The sequence below is a fragment of the Chiroxiphia lanceolata genome, chromosome 2 (genome assembly GCF_009829145.1).
Source record: "Chiroxiphia lanceolata isolate bChiLan1 chromosome 2, bChiLan1.pri, whole genome shotgun sequence".
Classification (NCBI taxonomy): domain Eukaryota; kingdom Metazoa; phylum Chordata; class Aves; order Passeriformes; family Pipridae; genus Chiroxiphia; species Chiroxiphia lanceolata.
This window is the reverse complement of record NC_045638.1, coordinates 98,273,207-98,292,590: the sequence shown is the minus strand read 5'-3', so window position 1 is coordinate 98,292,590 and position 19,384 is coordinate 98,273,207. Positions and strand designations below refer to the sequence as shown.

Genomic DNA, 19,384 nt, shown 5'->3' with positions numbered 1-19,384 from the left:
TGATTTCTCTGTACTGTTTTGCTTTTGTGGTGCTACATATTGTATGGGAAAGAAGTGGGGAGAGAGGAAGACAAAATTTGGGAAAGGAGTTTCTGCATCCTGCTACTATAATTCATTGTGGTCTGTTTTTCTGGATTTTCAGCCCCGCTCAGCCATCCGTCACTCCTCATGTGACTGTCACCTCATATTATTGTAATTAGTAACTGCCAGCCCCAGAGATTTGACATTGGAATTGAAAAAGTCCCAGGAACTCTCTGCCAATTTAAAATTAACCCTATCATTACAGGACAGATTGTCCCGCTCCACAAGTAGCTCTTGGGCATTTGCACGTAGACAATCCCATGCTCCTGCTATTGTAAACCAGCTACCTTGTTTCATTTTGCTTTGTTGTCCTTGTGTCCTCCCAGTTCCAGCTTGCTTCCCTCTCCTGCCTCCCTGCAAGCCACCCCTCTTTGATGCCTATGAGAACTGAAGCTGCTGATGAGAGTGCTCAAGCCGGCAGTCCCAGGTCTGTGGGTGGATGATAAATGTGGTTTTCTGTGCCTGTGCCAATTGAGGTCTGTCTGCTCAGCCTCAGAAAAGACCCTGCTGTTCCGTGCACATTTCCCTTCTTCCCCTCTGCCTTGGACTTCTCCTCTCCCTGTGCCAGTATTGCAGACTACAGAACCACTGGGCTCCCTGCCTGTTTATGTGGCCATTGGTTCATGCTGCTGTATAAGAGCCTGTCTTTGTTGCTGTGGATACCTCAGACAGGTTGATGAAAGCTAGGTCAAACCTGCCTCTCTCGCTACAAATTTCTCACCTTTGTAAAGGGCTTATAGACTTTCTCCAAATGTGACTGGCAACTGCTGCTGTCAAGGCCCTCTCTACATGGTATTTACGAATCTTGCTTCATTGTCTTGTAAGCAGGGGCTGTCTGGAGGTCATCCTTGTTGTTACTCTGTTAACTAATTAGGTGCAGCTCCTGCTCCCCTGTTGTACAGAGGTGACTGTACTGACAGCTCAAAGAAAGGTTGCCTTCCCCCGGGAAATATTTCGGGTTGCAGACAAAATAATGGAATATGGAAAGTGCGACAATATTGGCCACCCAATCTCCAAAGTCATTCCATCTGCTCAGAGTAATAGAGCACAGTCAAATAACAAAGGTCTTGATGGTCCTGCAGTTCAACTGAGTGATGAACTATTTCAGTGAGTGTGACAGGAAGATTTGACACTGCCCTGGTTCAGATACCATTCTGACAAAATTTGCATATAACCAAAAATATATTTGTTTAACCTATTCTGCACCATCCTGTCAAGATACAGCTTTTTTACTCTGAAGTTCACAAAAACTGGTACCCCTAGTCCTCTAGGATAAGGCCATACTCCTTTGCAGTAGTTCCACGCTGCAGTAATTAGTTCTGATTCACGATGTGCTTCGTCCCCGCCCACCTTCTTCTTGTAAGGAGTTACAAATTGTTACAAAATGCCTATTTCTTAGTTTAACTTGTCTATGAGGAGACAGATCAACATCTCCTCATCAGCTCCTCATTGCCCCAAGAAGCGTAACTGACAGTCCCTGAAACATGATTTCAGTATCTGGTCTTTACTTCCTTAAGCCATGAAGTAAGTTCTGAGCCTGCTCTCAGCTTTCAAACACGCTGATATGGTTTGAAGCTGGCTCCCTGCCAAGTCTCCAAACCTTACCACAAGAAGTCCACTCCCCCCCAAACCTCGGGGAGAAGAGGGAGAAAAACAATCAAGAAAACTGAAACGACAGAGACAGCTAAAGCAAAATATATAAATATATTTACACTTATGTTACAGTTATATACAATTGAAATATATATGCAATTTCACAAGGGAACGGAAAGGGGGAAGGGAAAAGGAACAAAACCAAAATAAAATATATATATATATATATCCTGATTAGTAGCCCAATATCTAGCAGCTGAAAGAGTTAGCAAAGAAATATCTCACTACTCTCCTTGGGACAACCGAGAGTCGCTCTGGAACAATCGCCGGCAACCTCCGCCTCCCAAGGTCGACAAGGCCCTACCAGGCCTCGCTCCCCAACCCGGCAGACTCAACAGCAGGGAACCTGCACCTCCAAGCCGCCGGAAGGAAAGAGAGCGAAGGCCTGCCCTCCTTTCTTCTTATAGCCTGGCTTATGTAAAAATCGTAGGGAATACTGGGTAAATCTGGGCCCTTCCTTGGTTACAAACTGGTCACCAAGGAAGACCTAGACCAAACTACCACACACGCATATTTGCCTTTGCACCACACGGCTTATCGTGCCTTATACCTCCACATGGCAGGCCGTATTTATGTGAGCACTGTTGTATTTCATTGGTGTGCCTGACATGGCGCTAGATACCAGCAGTAACTGTGTTCACCAAGGAGGAAAATGCCTAAGTAGCTAGTACTCCTTTAAGCTTTCTAATAACAGCAAATTGTGATGGTTTGTCAACTACATCCACAGAATAATGCATCCTTTCCTTTTCTTTTTGCTATACTCTGGGTTATTTTATTGCATTGAGAGGTCAGACAGCTTTATTAGGGCAGCAGGCTCCCTGTGTCTCTTCTCAGCTTTACCCACTGTTCATTGTCAAAAAACACTCTGAATCTGTGGAAGAGTAGCCTTGAGAGTGCATAACCTTGGTGTTATTACATGATTTATATGCATAAATGAAGAGAAAATAATTGCCAGTAAATATAAAGATAGACATGGAAAGAATGAAAAACAGTCAGCAGAACTCTAGAAAATCTCTGGAAGCAAAGTTATGTGTTTGGGTTGTTCATGAGGTGAGGCATTAGAAAAGCAGACATGACAGGCACTAGGAATAGTTTGTACTTGTATTTTGTGACTGCCTTCAAGGGAATATGACAAGATTAAAAGAAATTTCTGCTCATTACTTAAATGCCTGGCTAAATTTTATGTCCATGCAGTGCAATTCAAAATGTCAGCACTCGTTGGCTCAGGAGCTCACAGCTTAAGCTAACTAGAAATGCATGTGGATAAGTCTTGCACTACGAGGTTGAGCTGTCTCTGTAGCCATACCCAATTACTCTTTCTGGTGAAGCATGGAAGAGTTTGTCTTCAGTAGTCATCAAACATTTGGCTCCGGCTGAAGGAAATAAAGGCCAGAAGCTGCTATTCTATTATCCATCGGCAACAACACCTCATCTTCCTTATGCTGCCATGGGCACAGCATAGTTCTAGTTGGAAGGCACCTCTGGAGGTTTGTGGATCAGCTTCTTGTTCAAATCAGGGTTGGCTGAAAATCTGACCAAATTGCTTCCAGCTTTATCCAGTCTCGAAAACCTCCAAGGACAGAGAATGTACAGCCTGTCATCTCTCCACCTGCAAATAGAAAGTATAAGTTATGTAACCCTAAAGTAGTACCTTCGTGACCAGAAGAACTTGGTAACTGTGGCAATGGATTTGCCATATGTAGGATTGAAGAAGTCCTCCCCACACCATGGGGGAAAAGAGATCCAGAGGTAACAGAATCAAAGCTGCTCTTACTCTGCTACTTGAGCACTCCTCTGCTCTGTTGCTGTCTTTATCACTACATCCTTCAAAGCGTGAGATTGAAAATGGTATATTTTTTGCTTTAGGAGGCATGTCCTGCCTCTGTGACAGGACATAGAATACTTAGCAACATGGTTGCACATGCATACTACACGTGCAGTGAAAGTCAAACTGTGTCTCAGCCTATATTAGGCACATTTGCCAGCTTTCACCTGGTTATTTTTATGAAGGATGCAAAACCCAGCAGCTAAGAAGTGTACATCAGTGTTCTTTATGTTAGCAACGGGTCAGACCAGTTGCCTGGAAAACTATTACTGTTCCTAGCCCAGTAGTGCTGCAACTCTCCAGATGCCCTGGGAACCTTGCTCCCAATAAAAGAATGGTGCTAATTGCTTGAAACCTTTTTTATATCTTCCTTCCAACAATATTTTTGTTGGAAGCTTCAGGATATCAATACTTCAGCTGGTTCAGTAAATCCGGGAGTCCTGGTTAATCAATCCTGACACACTAGGTTAGTCATAGCTCGACCTGGCTCTACCACTTGACTGTTTGGTCTCCTTAAACCGGTATGTTGACTCTCCATATTCCTGTTTGACCTTCTGCTCGTTTTTGGTATTTCTGGCCTGATACTGTAAACTCACTTGTTAAGTTACTGTCTCATTATGGATTTGATAATTGATGCCTGGCAACCCCAAGTAAATGCCCGTGTTCTCCAACTATTAATTATTGTTGCTTGCTTCTTGCTCTCTGTCTTTTCACAGGAAGACTCAAGAACGTCTGTCTTGTGCTACTGTGGAAGAAGATGGGGGAAAAAGCTGCCAAATATTCAGCAGAAAACACAAAAATGTTTCTTAGCCAATAATTATAACTGTTATGCCCATGTCTCTCTTGATACATGACTTCCTGACATTAAAAGAATTTAACATTTACATCTGCTTTTATTTCTTTCAAGAGCTTTGTATCTTTTTCTCCCATTTTAAGTGTTGTTGTACTCTTAAAATAGTTTTTAATATTGGCACTATGGGGGCTCCCTATTTATTATGTCAAGTTTACTCAAGTTTACAAGCATGTGGGTCGACAGCATGAAACTCCCTGGCTTTTGTGGCCTTTGGATCATGGTGGAAACAGTCTTTGCGAACTCATAAACCTGCAAACGCAGATCTCAGAATCTTCCTGCACTGTTCAGAAGTGATGGAGAGTGATGAAGGAGAACATGATGCACAGTGCTGAGAATAAACTGTTCAAGAAAAGCAGAAACAGCAGGCTTCTCTCTCTTGTCCCTCTCTTGCTGCTACTGAGGATTTATGACGTTGTAACAGGCTTTGATGTGAGCTGAATATGAAAGCACTTCTCCCAGACTGTAGTACAATCAGCATTTTTGCTGCATTGGCTTCATTGCTTTGCTTCAGTACTCCAGTGAGCTGACTGGCAAAACCCCAAGCTGCATGCTAAGATCCCTGCAGCACTGCAGGCAGAATAGTGCCTGAGATGCAGGAATAATGAAATAGTGTACCTCATAAGTGCCCTTCACTTAGTCAGAGATTCCCTGAGGAAAAGCAAAAAACCTGGAGAGGATGTTGCCAAAATTCCTTCTTTGCTGCAGAGATAAAGATTTGCGTATAGTTACTGCTCAGCGAACTGCCTGATACAGTCTTTGCCCTCCACAGCAGAGAACTGCTGGCTGTCTTCATACACAACAGACAGATCCAGATTCCTATAAACATGAGGCTTGGATGATGGGATTGCTTATCGTTTCATCAAGATGAAACTCAGTTAGAAAAAGCAATTTTGCTGCATTATGTACGTCTCTTACCAGCTTACTCTATCCATTATGGTCTCTAGCTTACAGTCTAAATATGAGACTTGAGTAAGGATCATTAGGTGTTCACAGTGCTGAACACAATGGGATCCTGATCTTCCTTCATCAATCACTATCACCATCACATCAGCATTTATTTGTTTACAGTGTCTGTTCTTTCAGTAGGAAGATCTGCTGGGAAACACAGTGGTAGTAAGAAGAGAGTGCTGCTTTTCTCAGCCATGCCCCATTTTAAGAATATAAATAGCATAGCTGTTTATGGCACCAAAAATTACATTTTTCCACAGATACCAGTGATTCTTTTCTGAGTTGGCTTTTCTCTTTTATGCCATTGTGATACTTTTTTACACTGTAATATTTTATAGCTTTCTAGTGTTTTCCATTTAAGAATCCTGAGGTACAGAAATGTTGTGTCTGTTTTACAGACAGAGAGAACTCAGGAAAAGCATGGTGAAGTTTACTTGTCATCAAGGTCCTGCACTGAGTTTGTAACAAAACTGGGATTTACAAAACCCCAGCAGTTCACCACCATTTCTTTCCCTATTCCCATTCTTTGTGACTAATCTTCCTCCTGTCTTCCTTTTGTGCTACCATTTTGCCAATGCCTTATCCTCTCTTTCAGCAGGTCTTATCCCTGAAAGTGAGGTTTGTTTTCCATATTTGTGAATCTGGATCTGATCCCTAAACGCTCCTTTCATGTATGCATATGCCGTGCAGCACTCACACACTGCCAGTCCTGCTAACAACTAGGAAATTCCATAGCAAACTCCCAGCTATATCAGGGACCTTGGACACTGTCAGTAATTCTCATCTCTCCTGCTTTTTTTTTCCTGTGGCCCACTATAGTGCTGGCTTTTAGCTTTGTGTCATAGGCCATTAGTATTTTCCTTTATAAACAGGTCATTTTGAAATGTTGTGGAGCCTGCAGTATGTGTAGACTTCAAGAACAATTTTCCATGGGACTTTCCATGGATTCAGTATCTGTTGTATCACTATGTGCAGTAGTATGTGGGGATGAGTTCCAATCTTTTCTCAACTTGTTTTTCAACAAAGATTCCTAATATAAATTTTCTTTCAGTATTCCCAAATTAAAAAAAAAAAATAAACCAACAAATTCTTCCTGAATGAAATCTTCAGTGTTTGCCCTGCAGTGCACTCCAAAAAACCCACAGTCATCTTTGTACATTGCAGCTGGATAAAGGGTCATGTTTAGGGTTTGAGTGGATTTTTGGCTTTTTCTTTTTATCCTTCTCAAAAAAATAACTTCTACACGTGGTTATTTGAAAAACCTCTGGGCAATGTACTCTGTGAAGTAAGAGTAGCCAGTTCAAAATTCTGATTCCTAATGGTGTGGGCACTCTTTGTATTTTTGGCACTATGTAAATGTCTTTTATGGATAGATTTGTTATCTTGTTTTTAATACAGTGAAACAAGGGGCAGCTGCTAAGGAGGAGGGGAGGCTCTTTGCCAATATAAGGACACCAGGGAAGCCGTCTGCCAATTTCAGTAAGAGAAGAACATTTTTTTTCCCTTTCTACTCCTCTACTCTTTTCTAGTGCTCCTACTCCCTCACATTCACTCCTGGATAGAGGTAGGAGTTCAGTCTCCAAACTGAATCAATTCTTACTCCCTTCAATAAGGGTGTCAGCAGTGCAAAGTGTCACAACAGTGTTTTTGTGTTGTGAATAGCTCTTCTCTCTGCACTGGGTTGATATAAGCAGGCTTGTAGCCCTTTTCCCCTTTATCCTGGTCAATGCAACATAAACACTGCAGATCACTAAGGCTGAGATTACTTGGCTGTACAAAGCTCCCCTAAAATGCCTTTAACTCCTGTCTCTCCTAAAAGCACCACAAGATCTCTGAAACTCTGTCTTTCGTCTGTGTGTGCTCAGAGGAAAAAAAATCTTGATTTTAAAGACCTATTTTTCTGCTCATTTGTTTTACATCACCCACCAGTTATCTGTATGAATAAGGCATGGCCAAACAGTGATAAGAAAGAGTAGCCCCATGCTGATAAGCTGGCTACTAGTTGATCTGACTTTGCAGCATGTTCCTATTAGGTCTACCCATGAAAAGCATCAGTGACTGAAGTAACAACACGATTGAGAGAGTCTCAAGGGATTTAGTGCATTCCAAGTGGATCAGCAGACTCGTGTTAGATGGTCTAGTACTGGTGGAATTGCTACTTTTCAGGTGGGACAAGAAATTAGCTCCTTGTTATGCTATTTTCCACAAGAGTAGAGACCGTCACAATGTCTGCGCCACTTCTTGCTAGATGCTAGTTACTTCTGTCTTAGAACTTCCCAAACACTCTTCGTTTGCAGAAGCAATCCTTCCTACTTTCTGCCCTGGACTACTGCTAAGTAAGTAGTAGTTACTGTGTTGGGGGGACATTTGCCCTGTGTGTGGAGCACAGAGTATACTGGAAATAGCCAGTGTCAGCCATGCTGTAATGGAATGATGAAACTTGTTCCTGTTGCTTAATTTTGTAATTGATATCTATGAAACTATAGTCTAATGGTGGAGTATTAATCTGAAGAGAGGAACTTCACATCAGCTAGGAAATCCATGTATGGCTGATAGAACAGCATGTAATGTTGGCCTCTTGTTCCCCCTTAAAGTTTTAAGTGCACTTCAGCTCTTGAAGCTAACCCATTCTGCTGGAGGACTGCCCAGTCTTGCTTTGGCTTGCCTGTTTCTCTGGATTCCTGCCACATAAGAGATGTTAACTACTTTGGTTGTGTTTTAGAAACGTGGAAACATGGAAAATGTGGCTCATGTAAGCTTATGATAATGGATTGCTGGACTCCTCCGGCTGATGTTGTCTTTCGCATTCTACATTTCATGCTCAAGAATTCCCCTTGTGTAAACCTCACCCCTGTTGTTTGTTTGCAAAGAGAAGTCCTTTGGAGAGGAGACAGGATTTGCCAAGAGTAGCAAGGGAAAAGGGCTTGCTGTGTAAGATGTGACATACTCTGTATCTTACTGGAGTGGACCTCTTAAGCAAGATCGTGTTTTGCTGCTCTCTGATGTCCTCTTTGCTGTACTGATGTTTGTTAATGCTTAATCACCTATCCGCACTGCTTGAGCTATCTTGTGCCTTGTTGAGGTCCATTATCATCCTGCAGTCCACAGCAGCCTTGTTTTTGTAACATCAGGGAGAGAAGAAAGCTGTCTAACAGAAGCTTTCAAACAGACAGCCACCACAACTTTTTGTTGGTAAAGATGAGGTAACAGGTGTGCAAAAAAGTTACGTATTTAGTAAAATATCATATATCCCTCTCTCTATCTAGATATGAATTCATATATCCCTTCAAAATTAGAGACTGGCAGTGCAGATATTGAAGTGCACCATTTTGTTGTGAGGCCCTCAGACATACGGCAAGTTTCTCTCCATTTTCAAGGCATGGGCTCCTCATATCCCTGAGGATTACCTGCATAAGAGTGGTTGTGGTAAGGTAATGTATGGCTTCACAGCTTCCCTTTCCTTTCTTTGGGTTTGACTTCCTGCCAAAGGTATGGCAATATCTTGTCATCAGGCTGGTTCCAGGAAAAGAAGGTTGGCTTAAGAGTTACAGACCCGGCTCATGAGACAGTTCATTTTTTATTTGGCCCTTGCCTACTTCAAGTGCTTCAGGCATTTTTTGTTTGTAGGTCAGCGTCAAACTTCTCAAGCAGATCTTAAGACATGAACACAGGGAAGAGTGGTGATGTGCACATCTCCTATCCCATGATCTGGCCTTAATTGCTCTAAAGAATGACATACTTTGTCAAGTCCTGTTTGTAAGTACTCTCTTGATTCAGCGTATTTTCCACTACAAGAAAGGGAAGGTGAGCCACTTGATTTGCATAGCTCTTGGAGGCAAAAATTTTCAGAAAAATTAGGGCCTTGACATGGTAGTTTTTATATGCATGTGGATGTCTTGTCAGCCTATGGTCATTCTACATAGATAGTATTTCCCTGAATGGCTAGGTAATGCCTATGTGCACAGGGTGTATGAAGTGCTTTTGGTTTCTGATAAGATGAAACGCCCTTAAAATAAACCCTGGTCCTACAGATATCAAAAGCGAAGTTCCCAGTGACATCTGTGGTGTCAGAGTATTACAAAATTTGACCTCCTAGAAATGACTGAAGTCTGGACAGGACAAGTTTTTCTAGACTGCTAATGATTTTCTCTACAGAAGAATACTTTTTCTTATCCTTGTGCGCTGTGAAAACACCTTCTGCTTTAGAAGTGGTCTTTCCATGGTGAGCAGGTCAAGAATGAATCATAATCACATTTGATAAGAGAATCTACAGCTTCATGGGATGAGACCATAATGCTCTTCTTTGGGCATCATGGGGTCTCATAGAAAAATCCTGAAGCATCCATCTGAAAAGATTAGGGAGAAATCCAATTCCAGATCTGGGATTCAGCTACCCTGCTGTTTTTCCAGGTCTGGGATTTATCTCCTCTGCTGTTTTTCCATGGTTCAAATTTCAAGTCTGAATTGGCATCCAAATAGAGGCAAACCATCATTATTTCCCTATAGAAAATCTGAAATTGCAGGCTGGCATTTCCCTGACCTCTGAATTCTTCCTGGTGCTGTGTTTTGTGGCATCAGCCCATCTCACCAGCAGCATTAGGTCAAAGGATACCCAGAGGCCTCCCTGTCAATGACAAAGGAGTTGTGCTTTCTTTCCAGACATACCATTCCTGCTAAGCTCTGAAATGAAGTTGGCCCAGGAGAATTGCTCAGACATGCAGGTCATGGGCAGGCCAAAGCATGTAATCTTGAGTGAGTCAGCCTCAGAACCTGTGTGAGACTGACATTTGAGGATGGAGAGGAAAGCAGGCCATCAGTGCGGGTGTCAGTAACACTTGTGTATGTGCACATCTAAGTGAATCTGTGGGTGAAATTCTTGGTGCTGGGTGAGAAATGTACTGCTGTGCTTGGCAGGCAATGCAAGTAGGTGGACTGGTCCTCAGAGTGGGACGAAAGGGTAAAGGCAAGTTCAGAGTTGAAAAGTGCCATCACAGGGACTGGACTAGATTTCATATGATTCCATTGATTTCTGTGCTGTGCAGCCATGGTGACTGTAGCCATATTTAATCCAAGGTTTTCCTCTTACTCTAGGAGAGAAGAGGGGTGGAAAAGAACCATAGCTAGCTTTGGAGCTGTGCTGTGGCTGATGTTCAGCTGGTGGCCTCTGCACCAAGTTTCTCACTGAAGTATGACTAGCAGGTGCTTGATACCCACTGCCCAGTGCTGCATGGGGTTTGCTTGTGTGAGTGAGGGGAAATGGTTCACTCTGGGCCATGCAGGGTAGTACCAACAGGAATTATAGGAAAACTTGTACACGAGAAGGAAACAGAACCAAAACTGACTGCCTGAATCTAAAAAAAGTATATTTCTTAGGAAATGCATTAGTAGCTGTTAACAGGATCAAGATTAGTCGTATGGGCAAAGGGCAGTAATGGGACAGTTTCTACTACAAATTTCCCTGCAGCTGTTGCACAGATCAAAAGAGAACTTCACCATTCATTCCTGGGAACAACAACATGGAGTCCAGGTTCTTGTCTTGATTATAGCAGTGTGAATCAGAAGCGAGTTTGTTGAAGTCAGTACAGTTTCCCTGACATAGTAAAACAGAGGATGAAAACACATAAATCCATCAGCCAGGAAAAGAAGATGAACATAAGCTAAAATGACTGACACTAGAGGCAGTAAGAATTCAATTCCTTCCCACAGCACTATTCAGCTGACCTTAACATTTGCAGGTGGACTGGTCTTCAGAGTGGGAGGAAAGGGTAAAGACTAGTTCAGACTTGAAAAGTGCCACCACAGGGACTGGACTAGATTTCATATGATTTACAGAGAATCACTGTGTGAGCTTTCTAGCTGGTCATATTGGTTTTTCTTTTCCCACTGTTGTGCATGTCAAGGCTGGCTGGACAGTGCAGCCTAGAGCAGAACAATGTTTTCAGAGAGCACCCAGGAGCAAGCCCAGGACAGCAAACACCTCTGATTCTGCTTCCATGCGCAATGTATTATGCCTACTGCAAAGAGAGGGTTTGGGATGCTTGTAGGATCTTTCTGATACATATGAAAAAGGTGATATCTTCACCACAAAATATACAAAGCCTGCAGCTTTGCCTAATTTCCCATTAGCTGGGAGACTTGCATGTAAGGTGTCTGCTTTTAATCCTTTGCCTGCAGGAGGAGTTGGTGATGGGGCTTGGAGGATATGCAAAGATACAAAAATCTCTACTTGCTCTCCATTTCTAGTCTCCACTTCTTCCTCTTGTCAGATTAGGAAATATCTATTTCAGGTATATTTTCCAGTTTTAATGGAGAATGTCTGATAGTATTTTCTCACTGATTGCATTCATTTTAGAGAGCAGTCTTATAATTTTGTCATTCACTGTGGCCTTCTGTTCCCTCTAGTGGTAGCTGGGCTCTGTGTGTAAGCCATAGCTATACAGGGAGTTTGTTTTGGGTCTGAGCCTTCTTTCAGGATCTAGTTTACCCTCAATCTTCATTGTTCACCGCAGATATTCACTAGGAGGGCTACAAAACATTTAATCCAAGCTCTGGAGTTTGGATATAGTCCTTCTGCAGGCCTGAACTTCTCAGGACCTGGTGTGCCAAGAACCAATCCACCAGCAGGTGCCCCAGAAACCCACTGATTGCTCAGCACAGTAGTCATAGGATCTCTCATACCTGGACTTGTTTCATCTGAAGGGCCATATGGATGCTCAGCCACAAGCAGGATACTGCCAAACAAAAAGTGCAATGTACAACAGGAAAGGATATGGATCATGGGATTGGGTGTGCTTGAGCCATGATTTTCACCTCACCACGTGGATATGCTCCTTTCAGGGGTTGAGGAGCCTGCTGTTGCCTTGGTGACTGGAGCTGGCACTATTAGTACAACCAGGAGAGCCTAATTCAGCATAGTCCAGAGGATTAAAAATGAGTTCTTGCAGCACAGCACAAGAAGGGGTGATTTCAAGGATGACGTGAGGCAGATATCATATTTTGTGTCATGTTTAGCCAACACAGGGGTGCTGGGTTGAGACAGTTGACTGCTTATCTTTCCCCTGCACTGCAAGGGAATGTTCTTTTTTATGTTCCAGAAGCCCTTTGCCTTTGAAAGGCAAGAACTTCACTAGGGACTCCCTGTTCTCTACTAGCAGTACCATTAACAGATGGTAGTTTCTCCAGCTCTTGCAATGGAAATGAAACCTCTGTCTAAAGGAAAAGCAGTAATAATGTTGTATTAGTCCACGACAAAAGCACAGGAGTATGTGCTAGCACCATCTAGCCAGCATCCCCATCATTGCAGCACCAGCTACCTCTTCCTCCACTTTTTTCCATATTCGAGTTCTATGCAAGTAGTTGTCCTCTGTTTTCAGCTGCAACTCTTATTTACTGCCTTGAATCCTTTGTCCTTCAACTTTGTTGCACTTACCTCTCCTCCATTCCTCATCATCTTTCATGAAGAGGTTGCTAACTTACAGGCAAAGCCATTGGCTATGTCCCAGTACTTGGGAGTGAGGAGATGTTCTTGTGGTATCCCAAACCTCAGACTCTCTGACAAGGGTGAAGCCAGAGTATTCCTGCATTCTGCTATGGTATGTGCCTGAAATAATGTGAAAATTACTACAGGGCATGCACTGAAGCAGCTACTGGAGAAGATCTACCTTGACACAAGGTACAGTCCATCAGTCCTAAAAGCAGGGAGCTGTGAAGTCCCCTTTGCTACCTGCTGTCTCGAGGTGTGGTAGCCCCAGATATGGGTCAGCTGGACCCAGCTGTCTCATTTCAAGACCAAAGCAGCAGGGGAAGGGCCAGATGATCAGCAATTAATTACCTGAGGCAAGTAATCCCCATAGATGAGGCAGCGCTGTGGGGCCAGCCGTCCTTGCGCAATATATAAGCGGTGCTTTGTTTCACGCCATGGAGCCTGTCCTGGCAGCCCAGTCTGTCTTGAAGCTCATCTCCTGACCTCCTTTTTCGGGGTATGCTGTGGCTGGGTGGTGACATGGAGGAAGTACAGCAGCGTGTGAGTGAGGGCAGGATATCCCTGTAAGCCCTCAGTCCTCGTCCCCAGCGTGTGAAGGTCGCTGGCTCCTGGGTAAATTTCCATCGGATGCGGCATTCTCCTGTTGCGACTCAGCATTTCTGACACTCGACTGCAGCTTCTCTTTCTCATTTGATCATTTTCTTGGTAAGGGGAACTAACAGCCGTTACTAGAGTGATTTGGCCACTGTCCAACAGTGTGTATATTACTCACACATTTCCCTGCTAGCAAAAGGGTTTTCTTTTTTCACTGTCTGGTTGCAGCCTCTTTCTATCTTCATCATTAGATAGCTCAGAAGGTCAGTGCTAAAAGAGAAATCTCAGAGGCTTTTTTTACAACCCAGAGTAAGGGAGGGCTGGTGCGGGGGGAGAGGGAAAGGGTGAGAAGGAAGGGAGGGTATGCCCAGCTGAGTTAGTTTTTCACTAGGATTGTCTCTGGTACAGCTGAAAACACGATCCTGGAAAATGTAATATTTATAGAAACTGTACTGCCCCAGCTGGGTAAATCTCAAGGTCATCTGATGATCACTGCAAAATGAATGGCCAGTTACTGCTGCTGTTGCTCTGGCATCATGAGACTGTAAGACCTTCAATTCAGCACTGAAATCTGCATACAAAATGGGATCCCACTCCCTCTCCCTAACAACCATCTATCCTGAAACTGCATTAAGGAAGAAATAGCAGTGAGGCAACTCAAAATGCCTGCATGGCCTTTTTTTTCTTTTCCTGTGAGAACATTAAGCTATTAACTCTAATTCCCTGGGAGGCAGAGGTCTGCAATTCATTTCACATATAGGGCATCTCAGGAGTTTGCCTGAACAAGCAAAGGACCAAGTGCTGGCCTGAAGCCAGTTCTTTCATTTTTGAGCCCTTTTCATCCCTTGAGGAAATTTGCACGGACATGCTGGATGCCAAAGTCCCCAGAGAGAAAAGAGGAGCAGGGGATTGGTGTTTTCATTACATCTATTATATTCCTGCACAAAGACAAGTCCTGACTTCATCACCAGATGGACATGATCCTCCTACTGCCTCACGCCCGCAAAAGTACTATTGTCGAAGAAATTTGTGGTAATGGGGAAAGGCTTGAGCAAGGTCATGACTGCAGCTATTTCACTCTGGTCCAAACAACTGTCCAGGTCTAAAGAGTGAGGGGTCTCCACTGGAGAGAGTGGAGTCAAGGAGGCACTGTACTGAGGCAGGTACCGGCTTCTGAAAGTTTAAAAGGCCCTCTCCTTCTCAAATATTGAAGACAAACTAAATGTGACCTCCAGACCATCTTCCTGAATTGCCTTTCCTGAGCACAGAGCAACATCTTCCCTAACTTTTTCTGTTTCTGACATATTTTCTCGAGTGAGGGTACTAGCAAGAGCCTTTACATTTTGTGTATGGGGTTAACACTGTAAATTAGGGTAAATATTCATGTCTTCAAACATTTATTCAGCTGTGAACCAAAATACTTGATTGCAGTAGCAGTACTTTAACCAACACAGTGCAATGCAAATCAGTAATAAAAAAAGAAAAAAGACTGTGCCACGATGATCTGTAATGAATGTAAGGATAATAGTGTGGCAACTGCAACAGGGATCATGCAAAGCGTACAGCAAAGGTGCACACTCACAAGAGCACATCCCATGAAAGGGACATCTTTGCTGTTGCATGACCTGGGGTCAGATTAAGGTAGGCCAAGCAAATACGTGTGCCAAGATGTACTGGAGCGTGTTCTTTGAAAAGTGTGCACACTCAGGTGAGGTTGTAGGACTTCTGCACGCACCTCCCAGGTCCTCAGCCCCACAGTGCCCCAGGGATCCATTTTCTCCCGGGGAACTGGAAGATGGTCTGCTTGTCTCTAGACTAGAGACAAGGCACTAGAAATAGTGCCTGCCCATTAGACTGCATTGCAGGTGGGTTCAAATCTGGTATATACTCTCCTAGTGAGGGATCCTTTCGGATGTAGAGGTCATGAGTAGGTAGCTGACCAGGAATATGCAGCCCAAGGGAAGGAGCAGGAAAGCACCGGAAGACTAACAGTTTTGAACACAGTGGCTAACAACCTGAACCTGAGCCAAGTTGGATGGCTCATTAAACTCAGGTGACAGGTTTTTGTGGGTCAAGGGGAAATGGGTAAGGAAAAATGCTGTGGAAAAGCTTAGCTTAATGCTGCAGCTGAAGGTGAAGACTGAATGAGAACATGCAGCATTTTACATAAAGCTGTACAAATATGAAAGGGAGATATAGGGAAGACAGTTTGAAGCATTTGACCTCCAAATTCCAAGATCAAACCTCCCTGCTCTAGGAAGCAAAAATTATATATGGGTTTAAAGGTGGGTGCCATGGGAAAAGTAGTGGTTGCCTTGCCTCTCTGAAGAGCAGAGGCTATGAAGGATATGAATTCCTAGCCTAGGATGGTCTGTCTTGCTAGGACTTGTGTGAAATTGAATCCACTCTAGAGGATTCATACCAGAAAGGCTGCAGCTAATACACATGACATTCTCAAGGATTAGAAAGATGATTTTTCATGGGCCAGATTACTTTAGAGACATTGGCACTGCCATATCAAGGTGAATCCTATATCCATCCGGGGCGCAAATGACAAATATGAAAGCACTGCTGGGGTATGAAATGTAGAGACTTCTTACTTTCATGGGATGAGATGCTTGAATGCATCAGTGGGAGAGAAGCCTTTATGTACACTGTTTGTCTTGATGAACTTTAAAAGTTTAGGGCAGTCTCTCAGTCTTGTGTTCAACATTGTCTTAGCCATATACTGGAGAACGTAAGCTTGCCTTTTACTTAGTGAGGCCCAGCTCAAAGAGGTAAAATGTGCATGATGCATCCAAAGTAAGGCTCCTTTATCAACTCTACACTGTTTCTAGACAGAGGTTTTAACTTTTCTTTGAATGCTTTCAAAAGGAAAACACCTTGCCCTGACCTGCCTTGATGACTAATGAAATGCTGAGACAGTTGGTGTATTCAGGTGGCCTCACAGAGGTGTCTGGTAAACAAGAAAGACAAAAGCTGTAACTCAAACATTGTGGAAGCCTTTATCTTTTTTTTTTCTCCTGTGGAAGGAGAACTGTAATGTAATCATTAAATCATTATTATGCTTATGCCCCAACACATGTAATGGAAGCATTAGCAAAATTCTCTTCTCAGGTCTTGTCCCTTGTGTGTAGCACCAACTCCATATTAATTTTCTCCTACTGAATGTGGGAGCAAGAATAAGTTCATACATTTTTAACAGTGGGACAACTGTACCCAACAGTGCCAAGGGGGCCCTTCAGAGAGTGTACAGATTAGGGTATGTCAGGTAAGAGGAATGTAATCTATTCATTCACTCCCTCTAACACTGTTTTGTGCCTTTTAAATTATAAAAAGTCACCAGAATCTCCTCCTGCTATGCACATTTTTGAAAGACCTCCAAGCAGAATGACCTCCTTCTCTGTTCCCTTGATGAGAGGACACCTTTCTGCCTACAGTGAAAGGAAGCAAATAATAGCATCTGCTAGTCCAGGGGGCATCTTTCAGCTGTGGAAGCTTACAGGTTTTGCCTGGTATTTTCCCTCTTCCTAAAGCACATGTTAATGATTTTGACCTTTCTAGTAATTTGATTCCAAAAACAGTGTCGCAGCAGCTGAGCCCTAAGCTGTCATTTGGTAGAGAAGATTATTATCACTCTGAAATCAAAGCAAAAGGCTGCTTGTTCAAGCCTGTGTGGAGATCCCCTCACGTATGGAGATCCTCCGCTCTCATCTTTCTGTGTCCTCAGCTCTGGGTCTGCTGTCAAGGAGTTCCAGTCTGGTTGGCCAATGTAAGGATAGATATGCTGCCAATTCTTTGCATCTGTGTAGTATACAAAAGCTCTATGAGAGCCAAGCTGGTTGAATATGGGATAATACCAAAGGAATCCCTGTACACAGGTACCTAAAATGTGCTGGGTGTGGGAGGGTGTATAAACATTTGTTTGTGCAATAATTGAAATAGGCTATTTGCAGGTAGACCAGAAAGTGCTCTTTGCTTGCCTTAAGCAGACACTGGCTCGTGCAAAAGTTCTCCTTCCAAATCTGTGTTCCCTTGGCTCCTCCCACAGTGTGAATAATCCCTAACATTTCTGTGACTCAGTGGATTCGCTGTGGAAATGATGGCAATATTTTCAGAGTCACAGTCTAATACCTGAGCCCCGACAGGATTCTTGCCCCCACATCTCTGGCATTTTGCATAGTTATGTAACACCTCTTACTCATGGCACCAAAATCACTGTAGTGTCCTTGCAGTGAGGAACTAGTGAAATTTGGAGTAAAATCCAAACCTCCCTTTTGGTCCCTCTTAAAAACCTTTTCATTCATGTTGGAGTTTGCAGCATTTTTTAAAATGTAATTTGCAGATAGCTTGCTCTGTTAGTGGGAACAACAAGGTCACAGTTTTATTTTAAACTTCTTCCTTTTGCATTGCAAAATCCAAGTCACTGTATAGAAAGAAAAACTGATTAGCTGCTTCAGGAGACTAACATGAGCATCTGCCTTCAGCTTGTTTGTTTCATCCCCTCTTCTCCTGGTCCCCTACCTCCTGTTCCCCAAATTCTTAAAAAGAACAGTAGTTGGAAGAGTGGGTGTGCAAAAAAAGAGAAAGAAGTAATCTCATCCATAAAACCCGCTAAGCCCTTGGCTTGTATTTCTTATATCACCTAAATATAAAGCTGCTGTCCTCAGAAAACTGATAATAAAAATCATTTGGGAGACTCACTCTTCAGTACAGAACAATGTCTGTCCTCAATGCAGTTTCTGGTTGCTCCTTTATGAAAGGTGTCCTTTCTGCTGTGCATAATAGAGGGAGTTCTCTCAGGTTAGGTGGAGCAGCATTAACAGCCATGTGCAGAGGCCACAGAGCCTTGTCATGAGGCAGCTGCACTGGGAAGTGGTCACAAGAGAACTATCCAAGTATTTTTGTAGCAGAGAGGCTATTTTTCCTGGCTAACTGAAAGGTAGGGGTAAATCACCTTGCAGTGAGTTCACATTTATGAATACAAACAAGATTTTAAAAAGGTAGGCATACATGTATTCTATGTCTGCACCATCTACCTTCTCTGAGCAATAATCACCTTTTCTGAGAAATTGTATCAGCCACTGCTGCTGTCTGTAATAATCACAGTAGCACTGACTGCTCTGTTTGTAGATTCATAGAGCCATGGTCTCCCATAGCAAAAGCTATCTCCCTGCAGGCTACAGTCTTGAAAGCAGACCCACCTGCAGGCTGCCTGTCAGCAGCTGTAGAGCAGGCAGAGAAGCCAGGACCAAAAAAGCAGTCATGCATTGCAAAGCCACAGTCAGGCTCTGTTTCACAGGAGAAGAAACTGAGACAGATGGAGGGCAAGTGATTTTCTCAAAGTGATATGAGTAATATCGCTGGCAATGCCCAGTCTTGAAACTAATTTTGGCTTAGGCCAGGTTCTGTGAAATGTGCAGTAAACTGGGCAGCAACATCCCTGAGCTTCCTCCTTTTGCCCCAGGGAGACTCACTGCAGACATCTGTCACAGCTAGCACTCTGAGTGCATCACTGTGTTGGCTCTGGTCCAACAGTATTGCTGGGGGACCTTTCCCTGTCTTCCTCCTCAGTGTGTCTGTGGTCAGCAAGTACTTGATTCTTCACACAGTAGGCACTCTTTCTTAAATTAAAATAATCCTTTCTGGGTTTTAGTCCTGTTCAGCTCAGTTTTCCCATTTTGGGCACATGATGTAGTTGGGTGACAGAATTATTTATAGGTAACACCTGGCAGGAGCAGAGACACCGTCATGTAAAGAGTCAGTAGGCATGAAATAAAGGCTTTGTTGACTGCTGATGCTCCACAAATAGGCTGCACTGAGAGCCAGCACACCTTGTATTTCTCCTCTACTCCTTGCCCCTTTTGTATCCCCTCCCAATCCACTCCAATCTGCAATTTCCACTTCTTTTCTCCCTGTCCTTTGCTCCCTACAATGGCTTCCTCGG

At 43.4% G+C, this 19,384-nt stretch overlaps 1 long non-coding RNA gene across 1 annotated transcript in view; it reads right to left on the bottom strand.

Annotated features, from left to right (window-relative positions):
• Positions 1–2,821: 2,821 nt before the first annotated feature.
• LOC116783030 overlaps positions 2,822–19,384 on the bottom strand; it is a 29,391-nt gene continuing 12,828 nt past the window's right edge. The window contains exon 2 of the long non-coding RNA XR_004355436.1: positions 2,822–3,343. This is a non-coding gene — a long non-coding RNA (uncharacterized LOC116783030). The remainder of the gene's footprint in view (positions 3,344–19,384) is intronic.